At 39.3% G+C, this 23,010-nt stretch overlaps 1 long non-coding RNA gene across 1 annotated transcript in view; it reads left to right on the forward strand.

The window, feature by feature from the left end:
• LOC128150236 (uncharacterized) overlaps positions 1 to 23,010 on the forward strand; it is a 172,356-nt gene that overhangs the window by 67,978 nt on the left and 81,368 nt on the right. The window contains exon 2 of the long non-coding RNA XR_008237992.1: positions 15,482 to 15,575. This is a non-coding gene — a long non-coding RNA (uncharacterized LOC128150236). The remainder of the gene's footprint in view (positions 1 to 15,481; positions 15,576 to 23,010) is intronic.

Consider the following 23,010-nt stretch of genomic DNA (forward strand, 5'->3'; position numbering starts at 1 on the left):
CTATTTGCGTCCTCCCCTAGTGCAAAGTGCAAGATCTGTGGAGGATTTTGTGCTATAATGCAGCTGCACCTGGGATTACTCTGTGTTCTCTTGTTGTTCTGACTCCTGCACAAGGTTAAAGATTCTCAGTAATAGTGATATTTTTATGCAAATGAGTTTTCAGTAGTTCTGGAGAAAACAAATCTTTGAATGCCTCTGCTTTGTGACAGAACTTTAACATTCTTTTAAATATAGAAAACCTCAATATTGTGTTTTTAACAAATTAATCTTTAAACTTCCAATGTCTAATCTGTTCAGAAATGATGCATTTGTTCAGCATCATTCCCGCCCAATACAGGTGGTACAAGCTTCATACTGTTTGCTCAGCTGTATTACTTCTGTTATTTAGGTTTGTCCTTTTTGGGCCTACCCACAATATTAGACATGATAAAACTGGAACTTCTATCCCAAAGAAAATTCTTGCACTTGAAAGCAAAAAACTCAGTCTATTCAAGCTTTCATGAACTTTACGTTCTCCAAAGCACTTTTACTAAGAAACGTGAAAGGATTGTGTTTTGATAATGCTGACTGGAAATGAAACACGGTTGATTTTTTTCTTTTTTCCTAGTAGAAAGTGCCACAGAAGATTTTACAGAATTGATCAATGCAGAGCTTTATTCATTTGCCTAAAGCACATTTTCAGACATAGATCACTTTCATTTGCGATGTTATACCATCCTTTAAATAATACAATAATGCCAAGGAAATAACTCAGCAATCCTGTCCTTAAACTCCAGCTCTAATTGCTAAAGAATGCAGTCTTTGTAAGAAACTGGTGATGAATGTAGAGCTCTGTAGTTGTTCCGTATTCCTTGTGACATTTATGGATGTCACATTGCTTTCCATTCACCATTTTCAGTTCCTTTTTCTGTAGTTACTCTTGCAAAAACTGAAATGTGCTGAATACAACTTAAACGCAATCTCAGTGTGTAACAGGGCTCTGAATAATGTTGTTTATTCATCTCACCTTTTCAGTTAGCAGATGCACTATTGTTAAAAACATCAGTGAGCCCCCACTGAAGCCTGTTTCCTCTCTAGTGATTTAAGCTGAATTCTGAGAAATGACTGTTTTTGTCAGCAGGCGTGCCAGCTTGGCTAAAGCAGCCTCCAATCTGAGCACCTGGAGGTCAACCTTCTGAATCTTTTGGGATCTGTGGCACTTGCATATAACAGCTATTAACTCTTACTGAATTATGGGGACTTCATTAACACCGAAATGGCTCTTCCCATGTGTACCCTTACATAACCTCTGGCTTTACAGCGGAGTTGAAAGAGAAAATTTCCCTATGGCAGGGTGATCCCATCCAAGCATTCTGCAAGCCTCTTGCGGTTGTTTTTAATTTGGAATAATGAGCAAGGCTGGATTTGCTAACACTGCACCAGAGCAGTGGGCCAACTTGTCTAGGTTTTGTCCCTTTTATTGACCAGTATCAGCCCCTTCCAAGGAAACTGTGGGTTTATGTGCACAGTCTACAGGCCATGGTACGGTTCAAAGAGCAGTGACCGAAGGAACTGAGCAGAGAGGTTCTTGCCTGTGCTCTGTACACAGAGACGAGAAGAAAAAGGTCCCTCGCGCTGGGCTTACAAGCTAAGTGAAAGCTAAGTGTACATAGGAGATGGGCCTTTGGAGTAATTTATAAATGCCAAGATGAATATCCCCTATTGTTTGTTTGTTTATTACTGTAGTGCCTGCTGATTCTGCCCAAGATCACTGAGATAGATGCTGTACAAACATACACTGAATGACAGCTCCTGTTGTGCTGCACTTATCTAACTGGAGATATAAAGCATAGAAGGAGAAAAGCATCTCAAAGAGTTGCTCACATGGCTGGTCAGCAACAAAGCCCAAAGGATGATGCTCACTGCGGTGTATCACTTGCCAGCCTAGATTCCTCAATCTTTTTTCCCTGCCCACCCACAGCACCAAAATATAGGAATGTAGAAATATCAGAGAATTGAGACCCAGGAGGTATTAAAAAGCAGTGGCAAAACACAATAACAGGCAGAAACAAAAAATGCATCTACTTGGCAGGATGTGGAAAATACTAAGGCTCCTTTCTTTCAAACATAGACCAAAAGGCAAAAGAATTCAATTTGATCCTTTAATATAAAAAGCTTCCTTCTGTTAGGACTTGCCAAATATGGGGACTTGGGAATGCTCCTGAGCTCTGTAATCTGGGTATCCTTCACGATCATGTTGTGACTTTGGGCTGGGATAAGACTTCGCAGTAGGGATGAAGCCACATTCAACATGAGGTTAAGTCTATAGAGCTCACTGTGATGCTCATCTGACGCAATTTAAACACTGACCCGGTGATTTCTACTGAACCAATGCATGAGTCTGCGTGGCTTATAAGTACATCTGGTGTGCCCCAAAATTGTCTATTCTTATTTTAATTATTTTTTTATTATTTCTGCCTCAAAAATTTTGGGCATGGAGTACTATAAGTCAATTTACTACCTGTAATTTTCTAATATGTTCCTGTGGAGTAATACAGTACTCTCATGAATTGTATGCTTTCTGTATGTGTATATTGAGATAGTGCTATGCTTTCATTGTTGCTCCCTGTTAGTGGCTGCATTTTAGTGGCTAGCAAAGAGCTTCTCAGGCAATATGCAATTCAAATGGGTACAATTGGTGTCAAACTATATCAAATTTCAGCATGACTTTACTACACTAAAACTGGCTGCCCTTTGTCTTGTTGCTTAAATAAAGCAAATAATCTTTACTTGCATAAGATCTCTGTGGTTTGGAAACAGAGAAGTCACAATGTTTGGAATTCAAAAAGCAAGATCAAACTAGTTGTTCAAGTACAGAAAAACTACTTTTTTTTTTTTTTTTCTTTTCCTAGAGAGACATGAATGACTGAAGAGGGTAGATTTCATTTAAAAAGGAGGCTAGGGAGAAGACTTTCTCACCGGAGTCTGAATTTCTGGCAAACATGTCATTCCTCTGCTTATTTATCATCTACCCTTCATAAATGTCAAGTGTAATAACAAAAGGTTTTAATAAACCTGTCAGAATTGTTTCATGTCAGATTGAGTGAAAAGGTTATGTATAATAATAAAAACAAGACCTAAACCAATACTGAATTCAGCTTCAGCAGGAGCCTTGGTCTATCCATCTCTCCTGAGAACTTAATGTTTTACTGCTGCATTGGTTAAAAAAATAAATTCTTTTGTAACATGCATTAAAACCTACATCAGAATCACATACGTGCACACAGTACCTAGTAGAAAAAGAAGTATTTTAAGCTAGTACTGATTTCAGTACCGATGACTCAATTTGAGGAGCTGATGACAAGCTCCCTTTTTGAGATATGTCAGATAAGAAATATCCTGGCACCTTAGTGCTCTCTGAAATTGGGGGGGGGGGGGGGGGTGTTGGTGTTTTTGGGGAGTTTTGTGGGGTTGGGGGGGGTTGGTGGTTTGGTTTTGGGTGGGTTTTTTGTGGGGGTTTTTTTGGTGTTTGTTTTTTTTTTTTTTTAAGCCAAGAAAGATGAGAATAGTTTTTTGGAGCCAGTTCAGGAAAGTCAAGTACTTGCCTCACTGCTTGACTTTAACTGGATACGTGCAATTTGTTGCTATTTATTAAAAGCACAGAGTACATCTTATCACTGAGTGAGCTGCTGTCCTCCCACACTTCCTCCAATGCATTTAATTCTCTCCTTTCCATCCGCCTGCATAATCATTCCATTACAATTGCTTGGGAAAGAAGTAATTGGTTTCAAATGTTCCTGGTTGACCAATTTATATTTGAATACTCAGTTGGGGACCCTGCGTTCTCAACGGAGTGCTTGATGTTGCCTATATTACTGATGGTTCCCTGAGTGCTCATCTTAAAGATTTCCTTCTCACCATGCTACTATTTTCACTTGACCTTGCGTAGGCATATTCATAAGAGGATGTTGTTGTTAAGATGTTCTGAACTGAATGACTGTAATAAAGTATACAGACTGCCCAGCTCAGATCAGCCATTAGCTGGTATAATTACTGCTCTTGTCCATTTTACTGCTGTTTAATGATTTGTATTATGTTCATTCCCAGAAGCGCAAAATGAGTGGGCCCCAACACGCTGCATGCTGAATGTGTGTCTCCACAAGGTCTGTGGAGACAAGACACTTCTATTAACTAAACAGACAAAAGAAACAATAGGTCAAAGGGATGAATATGGGCAGCGACGTATCTGAGACTCCGCGGTTTGTCAGTGGCAGGGCTGGGAATAGTCAGCTTATGATTTAGGATGGTGAGTTTCTTCCATTAGCAGTAGAGTTCCTTTACCCTGGTGAGCGGTAGCAGATCGTCAGCTGGCTTTGGAGCGTGTGCGTGATGTACACGTACCTGTGCAGCACATAGAAATGTGATATGGAGAGCGTTTCAGAAATGTGGAATTTCTAAGCCTCTTTCACTGTTGAGAATAAGTTGCTGCCTATGCCATCTCGCTACTTCTGTGCTGTTCTCCCAGATTTCCGTTCCTATTCTCACGCCCCTATCCTCGGGAAAAGAAATGCGTGTGTATTTGGGGCAGCTGACGTATTCCATGTGGCAGTGTCCCCCTTGCAGTGGCACATATTAAAGCATGCCAAAATGTGAAGTGAAACTCTGATGTCGTCAACCTGCTGATGGTGACTGCGTTCACATCAGGTTTGGTTGTCTATGTAACATACAGGTGTTTGATTCCTGTGCTTGTTAGAGAATGACATAAATGTGGGGGTTTGTTCAATTGAAAAGGGAAGAAATGTTTATTAAAAAACATGAATTACTCATTTCTATTAATAAGTTGTTCTCTAATTACTAAGTAGCTCCAAATGAGCTTTTTTTTTTTTCTTTTCCCCAGGGCCCTAGTGAGAAATGAAGCCCAATAATCTAACTAGCAGAGACTGATGTATTGTTATCTATTTCTTCCTCTCTTTTCTTTACAGCTGTTTAACACTGGCTCTTCATGTTTGATCAAAGATTCGTGTACAGCTCAGGTTATTCTACTTAGCAGTCTAGTGATCAGCAACTGCCTTCTGGGACAACCGAATTCAAACATGTCATGCATACTAGTAGTGTGCTGATAACTTCCCAATGACAGGATTCATGAAATATTTAAAGAGCAAAATGTTTTAGGTCAGGTATATGCTGACAGTAACTAGCTACTGCGCTCTAAATTGGAAGAATGATTATGGTACCAGTCAAAGGCAATGAACATCTTCATGTAGGCTGTGAATTCTTTTCTGCCCCAAGTCTCTGCATCTAATTTTGGTGTTTTGATTCTTGAGTACAACCCTAGCTGCAATGCCAGCATAAGCTCATTGGATTAAATGTTACTGGAGCTGAAGTTCACGGTTGCTCATTCAGGAATTGTACTAGGCTTTTCCTTCCGCTGATGTATCTTGGATATTAAAAGGAGGGATTTGTGGCACAAGCTGTGTGACAGCTTTAATTAGTACAAAGGCTCCTCATTTGTGAACTCTGATTACGGAGGTCATGGCAGTGTAAAACATGTCCTACAGATCCTCTGCAGTCTGATCTTCGCATTAAGCCTATGAAATTAAATGGGACTTTGTTGCTTAGTAGTTACTTTACCCTCTGGTTAGAAGGCGAGGATGCATGTGAGCATCCGTGAGTGAAAAACAAAGATCAATTTTGTTATATCCAAAATATATCCGATAGGTTAAGCAGTGAGGTGTAAAACTTGAGCAGAAGGCTGAAATCTGGCTCTGGAACAGATGCAGTACAACAACGAAGTAAGAGGCTTTAATAATGACATGAGTTTGAAATGAAAGGATTAGTTTGTTTTGCAACAAAAGCTAAGGGAAAGAAGTAGCGTGAAGCAAAACAAAATAATTTGAGGGGGGGGAACCCCTAAAGCTGTTTGGAGAAGTGAGGCTCTAAAGTTCAGCAAGGGCTGTAAAGATTAAGGTGGTAGCTCAAATATTGTGAAATATAATGAGGGATAGAGAACTTATTCTGTACTGTTTACTTATATTGCCTTCATTTTCTTGATGTGCTGGATGAAAGATAGGCATGAAAAAGGAGAAGTATGAAAAGAAAATAAAACTAATAAGGGAAATTAGGGGGAATTAATGAAGAACGCTTCAGAAATTCTTTTGCTCCCCTTGTTTATTGCTGAATGTTTAGGGGTTCCCGTGACAACCCAAGGATTTAGATTCCTGACACAATCTATAAATGTTTTACTTCCTTAAGTGACAATGTTAAAGGAGTTTTACTTGGGGATTTCTCTCTTCTACTCAGGGTATGCTGGCTACTGCTGGTACTACTTCGGGAACGGCAAAGATTTTTCTTTGTTTGCAAAGATTATGCTGGGATCGTTATTGCTATTATTTAATACATGATGAAGGACTCCTTGGATTTTAAGCTGGTCAAGATCTATTATACAGCTGTCACTCATCACAATTCTAGTGCCTATTTACAAGGCAGAGTTGCAGCAGAAGCCTGCAGCCAGCCATTGTTTGTAGTTTCTCCAATTTTGAACTTTCTTGTGTGAAGAGAAATAGTTGCAGAGTTTCTCTGTGATTTATGCTCAGACGTTTTTCATCTGGGAACTCTTGAGAATTGTTTTAGCACTATCACACCTCTCTGATTCATTTTTCTCTGGGAAGTCATTTCTAGAAGGCCAAATTGCTGGGCAGAGACATATTGGGAGAAGGAGGGTGTTAGTGATGAAAGAAATAGTAACATTTGTTTCCTGATATAGATAGTGCTTTAACTGTATTTCTTAGTGATAGACCAATTTCAAATTCTGGTATCTTCTAATTCTCTAGGGGATGAGGCATCCAGTTCTGTAAAACATAATAAATATGTGGTATCTTTATTGTGTATTATTTAAGTTTTCTTATGTGCTGTAGGACTTCAGTGAACTGAGGTTTTAAGTTTTCCAGTTGGGTTTGCATCTGCTATGTACTATGTTAGAACATGACAGACAAGATGTGTTTGTGTGCCAAAAGACTACTTGGTGGTTTAGACACAAGACAGGAACTTTATTGCTGAAATTTGTTTTCTGGGATGTAGGTCCAGAAAAGAATTTGTCAGAGGGAGAAAGTGCCATAGTTATTCCATTTGTAGTCTGACTGAAAATTATGAAATATGTAGGGCCCTATTGTGGACTGAACTCGTCTTGATGCAGAAAGTACTCAAAGAAGAAACAGACTTATATAATGTTATTACGCCTGTTTGACACCAGAGTTATGAAGCTCACTGGCTTCATCCTTGCTTAATATAGTTGTGGCAAAAAGAGATTGCGTAGGCCTGATGCCCGTTTTTATCAAGGCTATTATTCTGATAGAGAATCTTACTGACTTTTTGTAACGCTGAAATGGAATGAAGGAGTCTCAGTAGAAATGAACGTTAAAGCTTTGGCAATGTATGTTTCTGCTATACGATGCAATGAAGGTATACATTTTTTAGCATTCCTTTTATTAGCAATAAAGGTTATACGCCAGCAGTAGTTGAGTGGAAAACTGAAAGCATGGATTTTAGACACAACTGTCTACCACTTAATACTCATTGTGAACACTTGGGGTGCAACAATCTTGTGGGGGCTTTTTTATGAGTTGAAATGAATCCTTCCTCGTCCTACGTATTGGCAACTTGTGTGCAGTAAAAGCTAATGATTCCCAAATATTAAAATTTAGGTTATAAATAGGAGATTTTCTTGCTGTGGTTTAAATTCTAGTCCATGCCCTAGAAGTTATTGACCTGGAGAGTGACACTGTTGTTACGTACATAATTGGCACACCTTGGATATTTTGTCTTGGTGACAGTTCTTTTGAAAATGTGGGTGCTCAGTCAGGTCCTTAAATAGAAAAATCCACTGAAAATCCAGAAAAAATCTGGTTTTATCATTAACAGAAATGGTATAGTTAAAACACGGTTTTTACATTCCAATAAATCTTTAGTCTCTTGCCTTCTTTTGACCTCCTAGGAAAACTGATCAAGGGATTCTACAGTAATACTATTGCAGCTGATAATTTAAGACAATGTCTTTATTTTCTGTGGAGCCTACTACTGACAATATTCAGAACGGATGGTACTGTGGTTCAGATCAATAGATATTTTCTTTTAGTGCTGATTTAGCTTTGACTGGAAAGGAAAGCAATTAAGTCAGGCGTGGAGAATTTGTAAGTGTGCATATATGTATTCATGGAGATGGCAGTTAGATGACCCACTTTTCATGATAGTATTGAAATAGTAACATGTTTCAAGTAAATATCAAGTGCCATCCAAACAGTTACCATAGTGATGATAAAAGAAATTTAACTTCAGTCAAATGAATATTCAGTTAATCCAGTTAATTTCCACAAAGGTATTGTACGCTCATTTCCTACTGGTATTTGATGATATTCAAGCACAGATTTTACTATAGTTGGCCGACATTTTTTTTTCTTCTTCTTCTTTAAAGCATTTTTTGTGAAAATACCTTTGTTGAACATTGGCCAATTGCACTGTTACTTTAAGACAATGTTCAATATTTATTAGTTTTCTATATCTTTATGAAGCTAGATATCCAAGTCAGTAAGAAGAGAATGCTCTACGGATCCTGCTTAGGGAGGAGTTACAGCCTGACCTCATTTGTTTGGAGAACAGCAACAGCACAGGACTCAATTTGCAGTTGAATATCTCTTGTTTTCTAATGTTTGAGAATACTGTCATGTACGGATGAATGGACAAATTCTAATTGATTTGTTTAAGATTTCCCTGGAAATTTCCTGTATAATCTTGGTTAGGCTTCTATTCTTAAGCTTGCATATTCACCTTTCTTGTGAAACGCATAGCTTGCGCATGCTATGTGGATTTAAATATCCTCTGTTCAGGATAAAGGCATTGCCTGTAAGAAGAATGTGTTAGAGATGGCAAGAAGATGGATCTGTCTTCTATGGAGTTTTTACACCCCCCCCAATCTTTCCTGGCCGTTATTCCATTATTACAGGATGATAATGAACAAAGTATTTGGCCAGCAATTGTGTCATTCAACAGTGCTGGTGTCTAACAGTGATGTATCTGCTTCCCCCCCCCCCCCCCCCCCCCTTATTTAAAGATCTTAAGCATTCAAAATTGTTAACCCAAGCAGCATCTATTACCAAGCTTCACAGAAAACTGACTGAAATGGAGTGGCTGTGCTCAGTTATATGTTGATTTCAGAAGGGGAAAAAAAAAAAAAAAAAAGATGGTGCTTCAAGTACAGTTTTTAACACAATTTGTCCAAAACCCCAATGCTCTTTTTTACTGGTTGCTCTTCTCCATTGTCTTGATTATTCTGATCCATGTAAATGGATGAATTTCATTAGAACCTAAAATAAAATAAGATCCAAGTCTGATGTTAGCCAGAGTCTGGTAGTCAATAGACTGTTCACAAAGCTCTTTCACAGCAATGAATAATGTTTACATTTTTAACAGCAAAGGGTTTGTGTTTCTGGAATTAACCCAGTAGGCTACAACTGTTGCAATTATAGCCTAAAGTTAAGGTCTTGCTTTTTCCAGGTTCTGCAGTAGTGTCCAGTACTTCAGGGTTATGCAAATCTTCACTGGGTTTTGGCTTGCATTTAGATTAAGCTAGTAGAAAACAGCAATAAGCGTGGGATTTGATACAGTTTTGGGGCTTTATTTTTTTTGTCATCTTGTTTTTTATACAAGAGCTTATGGAGCTTTAGAACAAGAAGCTGTTATACTGAAACCCATTTGGCAGCACTTCAGTTTTCCCTTATGTACTTCCAGATCCCTAAAAGGGCCAAGTGTATCCTGGTACAGCACCAGTCCTGTAATGGTCTCCTGTGATGATGAATCTGTGCCTGTAAAGTTGATGATTACATTCCTTCTGAACTACTTCAGTTCTTAATGTTGCTTATGTTTAAAAGCACTGAGCAATTATTGAGTAGCCTCGTCTCACCTGAAAGACCAGAAATGTACGTCTTAATGAAATATAAAGATAATTCATGAACTGCAGCAGACTGCAGGATCTTTCCTTGAGACGTGACAGCTGGAAGGTAGGACCACTTTGAGGGGTGTCCTTGAAGTCTCAACAAGGGATAAAGAGGTGCTGTTAACCAGGGAAGGTAACAAGTTGGTTTTTTTTCTGTTCTGTGTCACACAGGAAACTTCAGCAAGCCTGTGCCTATTGCTATGTGTTACTATACTCCTTTAAAAACAGTGGATTTTGTTAATGGTTGCTACTAATGATAAATGTTTATTTCCACTTTAAAAAGGAATACCATTGCTGCTGTCTTCAGAATGTCCTTGAGTACATTTTTAGTGTGACTTTAATCAAATGTCATTTTAACTCTAGTCCTATTCTGCAAATCTCTAGTGAAATTCTATTAATTTTCAATTAAACTTCAAGTAAACCAATTAGCATTTTCATTTCTATAGAGCAACAAAGGCAGAATCTGTAATGAGTCTATCCAGTTGCTCACAGAGGAATAAATGGTCTGGATAGATTTCTTCAGTGTATCTTTCTCTGAAACTTTGTCAAGTATATTACCTTTATCATTTTCTCCTCTGCTTTAGGCTCCAAATTGGATTTCTTGTGGTGTACAAAACTGTATTCAGCCACTTCTTTCCTTAAGCTGTATTCCAGTATTCTTTCTGCTTTCATTGCAAATCTTTAATATTGCACCAGTGTGTTTTTACCAAAGTCAAAACGGTGATTAGCTGAGGCAGGCACTGTAAAACCCTTCTTGTCCTGAACAACTTCAGGACCTCAGTTTGACAGGAGGCAGGAGAAGGAATTTTATCTTTTCATTCTAGATACGTGAATAGAAGTGTCTGAATTATCACAGCTGGAAACAAACTCAGTCCCAGATTGTTTCTGTCTCCATCCAGTATTTCATCCTCTATTCCACTTTCCCTTATTGCTACCTCCTCCTCACAGACAGACGTGATCCCTGCCCTGAAGAGCTTCATTATAAAGAATATATAGTCCCTGAGAGGGAATCCTGGAGTTCTTCCAGGGTGGGTATGGTATCATAAACTTTCATCATTACTTCAAGCTGCAGCTGTCTGTAGTGGTCTGCCTCTCTTTTAATGTTGTGCTCGTCTAATTGTTGGGTGCTGTAGTCCCCTACCCTCGCTTGTGCCAGCTCTAGTGCTTCTCTGACCCCGTATAGAGCTGTTGGAGGTCAGTAAGCTTAGTAGAAAGCTAATTACTGTTGGTGGGTTTTTTTTTTGTTGTTGGGTTAGTCTTGTGCCAGGTTAGCTGTATGAAATGGATCCGCTTAAGCTGCTGTGGAACTGCAGCTCAAATTAGCGTTGTAGCCAAGCTGTAGTTCTGCTCGTCTCTTCCAATATCCTTTAAACATGAAAGCGTGAGAGAGACTCACCCTGGCTAAGTTACATACCGAACATAAACTCCGGAGTCAGGAGGCTGGTCTGCTGAGGTTCCCTCGGTAGCTGAGAGAGGACTGTGCTCTCCGAGGAACACTTAGAGCACCTCAGGCAGAACCTACTGTGAAATCCTAACGACAGAGCTAGTTTCACTGAGCGAAGAGGATATCCACAAAGCCCAGCCACCTAGTTCAAATAATAAAGTTATTTCTGCTTACAGCAAAGAGATTTGGCTCAACCAAGTATAAACCAGACAGCCCTGGGCTTGCAGAAGCACGAGCAGCTCCGACCACTAGCCATGACCACAGAACAGGAGCCCATCTCTCGCAGCGCTGGTGCCGTAACAGTTTTCCATGCTGTCGTCCTCTTTGCCAGACCACCGTGGGCGTTGGCTTGTTGAACACCTTCCTCTCTTGTTTTTGTATTATTTTGCTGGTAATATGAACAAAGTGAGTTTCCTCAGCTGTCAGAAAAGCGCGAGTACGCAACATAGGCTTTTGTAATAAAGCTGTTATCTCCAGCAGAAGCTGGCACAGAACACGTTTGCCTCTGTAATTTGGATGCTTCAAGGCGTTGTGCAGTGTTCAGAAGCAGCTGTGTCTCAGGACAAATCCCTAACTAAGGATCCCCTGACTGTTTCCCAAAGCATTCATGAGTTGGGAAGGGGAGAAGAAATAATGTGGGTTATGTTTTGGCAGGCTTTACAAGTATAAGGCGAGAGCACCTCCGCTGCGTATCTGTTGCTTTGGTGTGTCAGGCCACTTGCAGTGAGATTTTTTGCATCCAATTCTAGCTGGAATGCCTGACAGTGTGTGTATCTAATGTGTGAAAGAGCCTTATTCACCTGAAGAATGGATAAAGGGTTAAGTTACTGGACTTAAAAATTGGGAAGCCTTGCAGCTGGGGCTGGTGGTAGTGCCTGTGGAAGGAGCTAGCTCCCATGGCAGCTGGGTGGGAGGCAGGCTCCTTCCCTGTGTTAAAGGCTAGTGCCTGGGACAGCTTTTGCTTTGCTTGGCTGTCTGGTTTATAGTTAGTGAGGATAAATCTCTTTTTTTTTTTTTTTTTTTTTTTTTTTTTTTTGTGAGGGGTCGCTGCTTTCCGCTCTTGCAGAAAGCCTGTCTGTCAGAGCTGAGGAGCTGCTGTGCCGTGTGGGGCCTTCGTCGGGTTTTGCTCCGACCTCTGCGGGACAGTTGGTGGCAGCACCTGAACAGGAGAGAGGAAACCTGCAAAAAGGTATTTTCTGAAGCCTGGGAGCAGAGGTATTGCCTTTCGGTACTCTGCACCGGGTGTGATTAGCAGGGGTTTGGTAGCGGTGTGGGGGGGGAGGCCGCAGGGGTGGCCTGTGGGGGAGGCCTGAGCCGGTCGCAGCCGGTTCCAGCCGGCCCGGCAGCAGACAAAATGGCCGCACTGCCTGCCTCAGGCTTCAACTGCTGGAGGGAGCACACGGCAGCTCAGCGAAAACGGGTTTGAGACAGGGCAGGAGGGGTCCGGGCAGGGGACGCGTGAGGTGATGCCGGAGGAGAGGGGGGGAGGCAGAAGTGGAGGTAGGGGAGGGAGACACAAAGGGTGAGGTGCTGGGAGCGAAGCTGCGCTGTTTTCGCTAATCGCTTGCTTAATTCTTGGTTGTGTCTATTTTTCAACACCACAGCCAGTAATTAAAAGTTTATGCTAATTGGTAGTAAATGAGGTGAAATTCCCTGACTTGAGACAGTTTTGCCTGTGACACTAAGATTCAAAGATGGGGGGGGGGGAAATGTGGTGCCAAATACCCCTGTGAGGTTTCACTGTTTGCAGGTGTAAAGGTAAAGTTTTCAAAAGCTCCTAAACAAGTCTCACTGTGTTGTGCAGGTTTTTAAGGTGCTCAACTTCTTAAAATTTTATTTGTCTATGCTGTCAAGAACCTAAATACTCATAAACTGTAAAACGTTTGTGTCTGAGGTGAAGTCCTCACTGTGTTTTGTTGAGCCAGGCTGTGACTGAAAGAAATGGCATTTTACTGAGACGGCATTTGGCCCTTCCGCGTTACAGTCCATGCAGACCGTCCGGCAGAGTAGTTAAGTGCCCATAACTTGTAGAAATAGGAGAAATCACGTTAAAGTAAATAGAGCAAAGAATGTGTGTGTTTGGGGCAAGAGGGGATTTTTACAGTATTGTTTCGCTATTTAAGGAGAGAACAGTGGGGTGGAGAAAATCCAGACGGCCTGTTGCTATCCCTAATAACATACTGAAAGATAAAATGCAGCAAAGATGTAATCCAGCCAAGAGGTTAGGCGGATTAGCAGAGGAAGTACAGCGATTGGTTGGCCGGGTGTCTGTCTTGAAGCTTGGAAAGCAAAACCAAAGAGCAATGAAAACACTTGATTGAGTCTTTCTGATATCTGAGGCAAAAGGATGCACCAAAATGTAAAGCAGTGTGTGGCAATGATACATGGGCTCTGGTGTTGAGGAGATGTGACTGACTGCTAATGAGCCAACAGTCACTGCGTTGTTCCACACGATGTAAGTGAAAATCTTCCTGCTCAGCACCTATGCCCTGGGGCAGGCATCCAAATGACATGCAAGTGGGCAACATGACAATCAGTGAGCTATTCTAGGTGGGTAATACATGCTGAGCATAATAAAATTGAATCCACATCTTGGAGGTTATGTGGGTCTTTCTGATGACTCCATTCCTGAGGTAATGTTTCAGTTTTAAGGTATCAATCAAATCATTTAAAGATTTCTTTCTATTGTTATCAAAACTATTAAGTAGCCTGATGAGACAAAAGGTGGAACATGTTGAGCTAAAGGTTTAGGTTGAGCTAAAGGTTCTACATTTCATGTTAGTTTTGCCCACGTGACTATGTTAGTCTGAGTTCAGTCTCACTGAAGCGAAAGACTCCTGAGTTATGCCACTGTGAATGAGAACAGCATCCTTTTTTAAGAAAGAAGTTCTGTGCAAATCCTTTTTCATTTTCTTTTGACATTTTGTTGCAGCAAAAATGCCTATGCAAGGTTATTAATGCTACAGTTTATAGGATTGACCTTATGTTTGACGGAAAGCCATTCTCAATTCAGAGTTACTTTTGGGTCACATTTCTTTGTATGGTACATGTTAAGCTTGAAGGAAGTTGGTTTTCTTTTTGTTTTTTTGTTTGTTTGCTTGCTTAGGAGTCCTAAGCACTTAGCTCATTTCTGCCTGACAAGTCTTAGTTGTAAAGAACAGAATGCTATATTCTATGAACTGAAAGGAGTTTTGAAAATCTTAATGTGAATGTTTCCATTATTTTAATAATAATATGTGATATTATGTTGTGTGATATGAAAATATGGAAATCGAGCATTATGTGGGAAAACTGGGACAATCCTAAGGTGTTCTCTTATACTTTTGGGGTTATATTCTAAGGGTTTGGAAGTAAGATAAATCTCTTTTATTTTGATTTTGAGTAAGCAGTGATTACACCTAGATGCATTTCAGTGCTGCTCCTGAGATCTTGATTCTCCTAAGCTGTCTCTAGTCCACTCATTTTTATTAGAGCAGAGTTGGTACAGGATGCTACACTTTGGGTGTAGTCATGATTCGTGCTTACTTTGTCCTAAAGTAGGTGTTGACAGAAGGTGCATCACAGGAGAGGACTTGGCTCTGGGTGGCTTTTGCGTTTTAACAGCTGAACCAACATGCCTTACGTTTTAGATTATGTATATAGTGAAGCATTTTAAAATGATGGCCTTGAGCAGACTAACAGCATTGCTGTGACCTCTGGTATTTGGAACTATCGATAATAATTTGGGAGTTGCTTTGTGGTCCCCTGATGAAAGTGAATGTGTAATTAGATATTTGAATTAATTATGTTGCACTTGAGTTAAGATGCCAAAAGGCTAAATGAGTCCCCCAGGGGCTCATGACAAGTTGGTGGCAGAGCTGAAAATAAAACACAAATAACTTCCCCTCCGTGCCTTCCCTTAGCCATAGGAAAAAAAACCTGGTAATTGCTCTTACTTTACTTTTTTTTGAGGAGGGGCCATGTGTTCCAAAGTACAGGCTAGGCAAAATGCCAAGCATTGAAGAAAGAACAGCTTTGCCTAAGCAGTATTTGCTTTTGGTTGTCCTCAGTGTTTTTCTGTCTGTCTCCCACAGACTGAGAGGGCATGCTTTTCAATGGAAAATGTACAGTACGGTCAAAGAGCTGAAGAGCCTATAGAGAGCTCCATTTGCAAATTCTTCGTTGAAGGTAAGTTATATAAATATACTTCCGTAAATCAATTTAATTTCTATAATTGAGGTGACAAATTGGAGAAAACAACCTAGTGACAAACTATTGTAATTATAGAAAATCAGCCAGTCAACTAATTGAAGTAACAATCTATCAACAAAATTTATGTACTTAAACACCGTGCTACATACAGTAATTACAAGGGTAAAGCCGGTGAAATGTTGTCTTCCCCTTTACAAGGGGAAAAAATAAGTGGAAGTCTGAACTTTTTAAGGCTCTGTTTTTAGAAGTTGTGTAAAAGTAAGTTTGTGTCATGCTTTTGTTGCTGCTTAAAGCAGTCAGCTGTGGGCAGAAACTCTCTGAATGTTGGGTGAGATCTTAGAACCAGTGCACTCTTTGGAAAGGAATTTTTATTTGGTTTGTGGTCCAGTAAGAATTCTTGTGACATGAGTTTTAATAGGTTGTGACGAGTGTATCTTCTGTTGATGTACAGTGTTTTTCCCTAGATGTACATGGAATACTGTTTTCCGAGCAGCAGTAATCATAGTTAATTATTATTAAAATTGGTCAGTTATTAATTATTACTATACTTGGATCATTTTGAGTAAATAAGGTCTTAATTTGTGTTCACGCAGAATTTTTTTGTGCTTATCCCTAACACAAGGAAAAATGAGTGGGAGCAGAGGTGGTTCTGCTTAGCTAGAGTTATTTTTGACATAATGTATAATTATGTCTGTAATTCCATTTAGTACAGTGCAAATGCAGTAAAAGAGGCTAAGTATAAGCATGACTTCCCTTGTACAAGTATCCTAACATTCTGACACAGTCATGGAACGCAAGAGGTGGAGTTTTTACCCTTTGGGCTTGTGCCCTACTCTACCAGTAGGCCCCATCAAGAACATTAAGCCCATTTGCGCAATGAAACAGCATTACTGATTTAAATAAGGGTGCAAAAGTGAAGGAAGAACACTGCTACTTTACCTTTGGACTGCAGAGCGTTTCTCCACAAGAATGCTAGGGAAGAAATAGCCTTTACTGCAATGTTAACAGAAACTGTGCCGCTGATAATGCTCTGTGTAAACACTTTGCAAAAAGCTGGTGGTATAAATAGCAGAGAAGTAAAAAAAGCACATGGGGACTTGTTCAGATTCCCAGCAGCTAGAATTTTCATTATCTTTACAACACAAACCAAGACAGTATCAAAGACAATGCCAAGACACAGTCGCCATGATAAAGCATTTATACACGTGTTCTTTTCTTGAAAAACGGTGCAAAAGAGAGAAGAGATTATGAACTTCAAAGAGCTGCCTTTAAGCTAGGAATATTTATACACAAGCTGTCAGAAAACTATTTTTCCCTGGCTAACATAGGAACAATCTTCACTTGAGCCAAGTCTCTAAATGAAAGCTAGGGCAATACGCAGCCTTGAAACTTTGCATTGAGTTTTGGCAATTAGACAGTTGGGATGGCACTGATGTCAAACATCATTAATATAGTAAATGTATGCATGTGTGCAACAGTTGTTTCAGATGCTGCAAGTATGTTGGTACATTTGCTTTGCTGTCCAGATACATGTATCACAGCGACAAGCACCGATAACAGAGGTTATTTTGAAAGACTTCAGAGAAGCACAGGTAAACTGAGGTGGTTCATTCTGTAGGTGTTTCTCATTCTTCTTTAGGAAATTGCCAGTAAAGGAAGGAAAGGCGAGCAAATTGAAAGCTAGGATAGATGATGTTGTTCTTCCTTTGCCAAAGGAGAGCAGTTAAGAGGAATTCAGCAGGTAGCTGAGACTAGGGCAAAAGTCGATCAGATCAGAAGTGTAAGGATAGCTCCAGACTGTTGTTCTGTTGTTCAGCCCCAGCATAGGTGTAACATTGGTGCCTCTGGAGTCTTTAAAAAGCAAGAAAGTGTGAGGGCGGTTTTTTTGCTTGGTTTTTCTTTTTTTTAGTTTTGCACGCCTGGAGCATTACGCGTTGAGAATGTAGCAGGTAGGCCAGTCCATTCTGGGTGTTTTATAGGATGATATATCTTGCCACATGATTTGGCAAGAAGCAGGTTAAATACATTCAAAATACAGTCAGCTTTCCTCATGGCTTCAAAGTTACATGGTTGTTTTTTGCAGGGAGGGGATTTTTAGTCATTGAATGCCTGATTGAATGTGCTAGAGGTGTCAGTTTTAGGAAGGGTTTTTTCTGTAATTCTCCAAACATTTTTGCAAAGCAAAGTCTATCAAAATGTAATCCCCTAAGGAACTGAAAACCAAAGTAAAACATAGCATTCTTTGATTAACTTTTCCAATGGAAGCAGAATTAAGCCACTGCCCAACACTTTTGCATATGATTTTATTTAAGACTTCTGAGCTAATTTTACTGACCTTATTCAGTATTTCATTGCATAACCAGTTCCACTTAAATCAGTAGTAGCGTATGGGCATTCAAATTTTTTTCTGATGTATTTCTTAGTCTTGAAACATTCACATCATAATTCTCTTTGTCCTTGTATTTAGTACATGCAAAGTTGTCATGAAAATGTATTGGACATTTTGAGTGATTCTTTGCTATAACATTCTTCTCTCACTCCCTGGCACAACTTGGCTTGCTCTCCTCTTCGTGATAAGATTCATAGTTGGAAACTTTTTGTGGTCTATGTGTTTATTTTACCCTCACTATTTTTGATATGTATCTGCAGAGAGAAATGGGCAATGTGTAGCCATTCGGTAAAGGCTGAATCTTATTTTAGTAAGAGTTATGCAAACGCATTTAACTTGTTTACTGAACAAACATATATTCACAAAGCTTTGAGTTATACTGTTGACTTCTACTACAATGTAAAGGGGAAATGAAGACAGGGATAAAAGTGGGAAAATAAAAAAAGGAGGGATGATAAAAGTGCCATTTTTTCTCTTAAGAACAAAGCTGTTTTACACTCAGCCACAAACCCCATCTTTCTTGGTAATATAGATATTTAGAATGATTTAAGAATACTTTAGCATTTTAGGATTGCAGGATTTCTGAAGCTATGCACTTTTTTGTAGGGCTTTGAATAGATGAAATACTATCTTAGGTATTGTCCTCCATTACTGTACTATCTGAACAACTCTTAATCTTTAACGTACTTACTCTGACAACACCTCTGTGAGTTACAGAAGTTCTATTATCCTTTTCACAAGTGAAGAACTAAGGAACAAAATGGTTCAGACAGAGATTTTCTTTTTAGGCTCCTTACCTTGATTTGAGTGAGAACTATGTTATCTAAGTGTTTTCTCTGTTTGCATTTAAGTTTGTGAGTGGTGCAGTGCTAATTGGGGCAACATCTAAATTCCTTAAAGAAAAAAAAATAGGAAGGTCAGTGAATAAGGAATGTTTGGGTAAAGTCAGGGAAAATGAAATGTTTTGTTTTTAATACATGGTAAGAATTAATCCTTTTTGCAAAAGGTAAATAGAATCTGAACTGCTTTTTAGAGGAACTAATTGGGAGTTTAGGGGGATTATATGACATGAAGCCTGGGATAGCACATCGACACCTTTTCCTTCAAATTCTAAAATAATTTTAAGTGATTTTTCTAAATATAGAAGGGGGAATTGAAAACTCTTAAGTAGAGGCACATATCACTTTAGGTGATCATTCTACTAGGCTTTAGCTGGCTTTGTGTAGGGGGGGGAAAAAACCCGCACACTCCTCTAGTACCCAGATGTAGTAAACCAGTCTGTGATCGACCTAGACTGCCTGAAGTGTGTGCTGAGATTTGTTGGGCTGGTGAACAAAATTGAATCTCCATTTATGTGGTTATTCCCTAGAAGTAGAACCTGCATGGTTTGGGCTGCTGTCCTGCAAACATGGCTTACAAAGCTGCCAGGACGGAAGTGTAGCCACTACCCTTCCCTCTTCCCCAGGTGAGCTGGCACCTCTTTAAAACAGCTGTACAAATATATTAATTTTTTCTCCTACCTTTGTCTGTCATATAATTGGATTGTACATTCCTGATGGAGCCCTGATTTTAAGTGTGATTTCTTATAACTAATAAACTGTATAACCGGCTTATGGTTTTCATTATACGTGGTTTGAACTTTATGATTTTTTTGACCCAGAAACAAGAAAGCTTATAGCAACGCCTGAAGTCTTTGTGCAGTGTATTACTTCAGAGTCCCAGGAAGACATTTTTTTCCCAGGTCAGCAAATGCTTGTAGGTTTTGATAGATATTCTCAATTATGTCTCCAAAAATGAATTATGAGTTGTGAAAGGAACAGAATATATACGCTTTTAAGTCTTTGGGGGATTCCACTGTGTAGTCCCAGAGCTGTTTTCAGAAAGGAAGGAAAAAAAGCCTTATTACTTGCACTAGTAGTACTGATGAAGGTTGATGTGGAGTGCATGTTGTATGTATTTGCAGGTGTATTCATGTTGACTGAAAATGGTTTATCAGTGTGTCTTTTTTTAAAAAAACAGTTTTTCATCAAAATGCAACTTCTTGAGGGAAATGACTTTTTATAAGCATACTTTGGTTTTCTTCAATATGAAGAAAAAATCCCAATTTACAACATACCGACACTGCCCCTGCAGTACCATTTGGTGTCATCTTGCATGTGTCCAGTGAGTGTGGGACTGACTGAGACTCCAGAACTTGGATTTCTACTGCAACCTATGCTAGGGCTCTACTTAGAGTTGTTGATCAAGTCAAATTACTTGGGTTTATTTTTGTATTTATTTAGTGGAAAAAATGAAATTGATTTCTTTAGTTGCTTTGAGATTCACTCACAAATGTTGTATCCATTGGCTATTTATGTATCTATGTTCTCTATAATAAACTGAATAATCACACATGCAGGTAGTAGATAATAAATTACACTATGATGATTTGTTGTGGCTTTTTTCAAGGGATTCTGAGAGGTCTAAGCATCAGATTGCCATGCATTTTCTGTCATAATTGGATGCTTTATTTTTCTTAAGAAACCTCTGTTTTCATGCACAAAAATTCATTTTTTGTAGAGATGAGATGTCATCGAAAAGGTCTCTTGTAGGTCAGTCAGACTGTATGGGATGACTTAATTCTCTTTTGCTGGTGAGACTATTTTGTAGATTCATACCTTTATGTTAAGTAGGTAATGTAATATCCTAGTTAGCAGTCAGAGAGAGATGCCAATACTCAAAGACTTGTCTTACTTTGTGGGGCTTTCCTTGAAATTTAGATCAATCTAATGCTGGGAGGAAGGGGAAACCAAGCTGCTTGTGGCTGAGAGAAGGAAAAAGGCTAGTGATATCAGCTGTTCTTTATCAGTGGAGATAAGATGATCCCCTTCACTATTATCTGTTTACTTTCTGTCTAATTTGCAGCCCCTTTCCTGTTGCTGAAAATCAGCCTTTGGCTTACAGCCTATGGACCGCCCCCCCCCCCCCGCCCCCCCGCTGCCTTCTTCCACTCAGGTTGAATTTTTGTTCTTGCTACTTTCCTCTCCACTGTTTTCACTCGATGTGCATCTTTTATTGGTCTGTATCTGTCCAAGGAAAATGCAGTTCTGTAGCCAAATTCTTACTGGTGATGGACAGAGTTGTGTGTCTTCAGCTTTTGTGGTCAGGATCTTCCAACCTGGAAGAACTTGAAAGAAAAAGTCCTTGATCTGTGAAACTTAGGACACTTTAAGTGAATCAGAGCTTCCAAGAGCCTTTATTATTTTTAATATTTTGGCTTTATGTGTCTATGAACATTACTTTTTTTTCTTCCTATACTTTCAATGCAGCAGGAGGAAAAAATAAAATATGGTCCTTCTAAATAAAATGGTAGCAATTGAGCTTACATTATTTGTGCAAGCCACAGTCTGAAGTTGAAGTACTATATTGGTTTTAAACCAGCTAGTGTCTTATGTGGAGATTAAGAGAACTTGAAGTGGAGCGACAGTTAAGGAGCACAGTTTTAACAGCAAAAGGTGATTTTTATGAGGATTTATTTTACATTCCTAACACTTACTATACTGCTCAGTAGTGCAGATCATTTTGGCACTTTGCAGTTCCGTTAAAGGTACAGATTTTCAGAAACGAGAGTGTGTAGCGTGTGTGACAGTAGGCTGCAATTAAAACCTTGGATATTGAATGGTAAATGAGAAGAGTTGGTTTGGGGCATCAAAAGAAAGAATGCACTAAGTGTATACCTACTACTGAAAGCTCTTTAGTGCTTTTTGCCGTATTCACTGATTAGATCGAATGGAGTATATGTGTAATGTAATGACTAAGCACGCAGCCTGTTTGGTACTTCAACTAGCATTTTCTAAATGAAGTTATTTCTAGGCTATTCATGGTCCATGGAACAGTTACCTCCAGAGGAGAAAATAAAACATCTTGAGTGTTTCGGACAGCATCTTTGATACTACTGCAGCCAGGAAGTCTCATAATAAAATGTTTTACCTTAAACAAGGTGTGTGTGGGGAAACACCCAGAGACTAAGCTACCACCACAGGATCCTTCTTTGAGAAAATGTGCTATATTTTGGATTGGTTGCAACTGTATTTGTGTTCACAGGGTCACTCAGGTTTAACAGGAGCTGCGATTGCTCAATGTTGAGAAGAGAGTTTGGAAAGCAGTTTGAAATGCATAAGGAGCAACTGTATCAAACCCAGTAACATATGAGCATGGCTGTTGCTGCTCTTTGAAGCATTTTCCATTGATGAAACTGTCCAAAAATACCATGCATAGGGTAATGAACAGAACTAATAACCTGTTTTGCCCAAGGTTCTGTATGCAGCACCTGAATTTGAAGTTGCATGGTAATATGCTTGGAGGCATACTTTGGGAAGTTATACTGACTATAGAAAATATAGTAAAGCTTTTAAGCTCTGGGAGTTCATAAGTTTTCCCCTTGTCTCTTTATTCTGGCAGTAGCCATTTACAACTGCCTTTTTTAGCCACAGGAAATCCCTTCTCTTGAAGTGAAGAGGTATGTGAAATGTATTCCCTCTGAAGGAAACATCTGTGATTCTTTGTGAATCATCAGCCAGAAAGGGTATTGTATATGTTAATCAGCTTAACGATGTTAATGGTAAGGAATGATATTTATTTTCAGGTGGGAGTAGGTGCTGTTTGACACCTAAGGAAGTAAGATTGAGACTATAAATTATTGCAGACATCTGCAAAGACCTACCGCTATGAGTTGTCTTTTTGTTTCTGTTTAGCTGCTTGCCTGAGTGTGTTTAGATTTAAAAAAAAGGGCAAAACCATGCACATAAGTAAAGTCTTCAGTTAATCAGAATTTGATTACAATAAGAGCTCAGAAATCATCATACAGGGTTGTTAATTATTAGAAAGATGATGTTGTATGTTGAACTAATTGCAGTAAACAGCCCAGCTGGAAAAAAATTGTTCAGATTTTCAGCCACTAAACTGTATACTTTGAGCTTGTTTCTATCCCTGTCTGTTAATTGCTTCCTTGTTAATTTATTTCTTATTTTGTATTATGTAAAT

The sequence above is a fragment of the Harpia harpyja genome, chromosome 13 (assembly GCF_026419915.1).
Source record: "Harpia harpyja isolate bHarHar1 chromosome 13, bHarHar1 primary haplotype, whole genome shotgun sequence".
In the NCBI taxonomy this organism is placed as follows: domain Eukaryota; kingdom Metazoa; phylum Chordata; class Aves; order Accipitriformes; family Accipitridae; genus Harpia; species Harpia harpyja.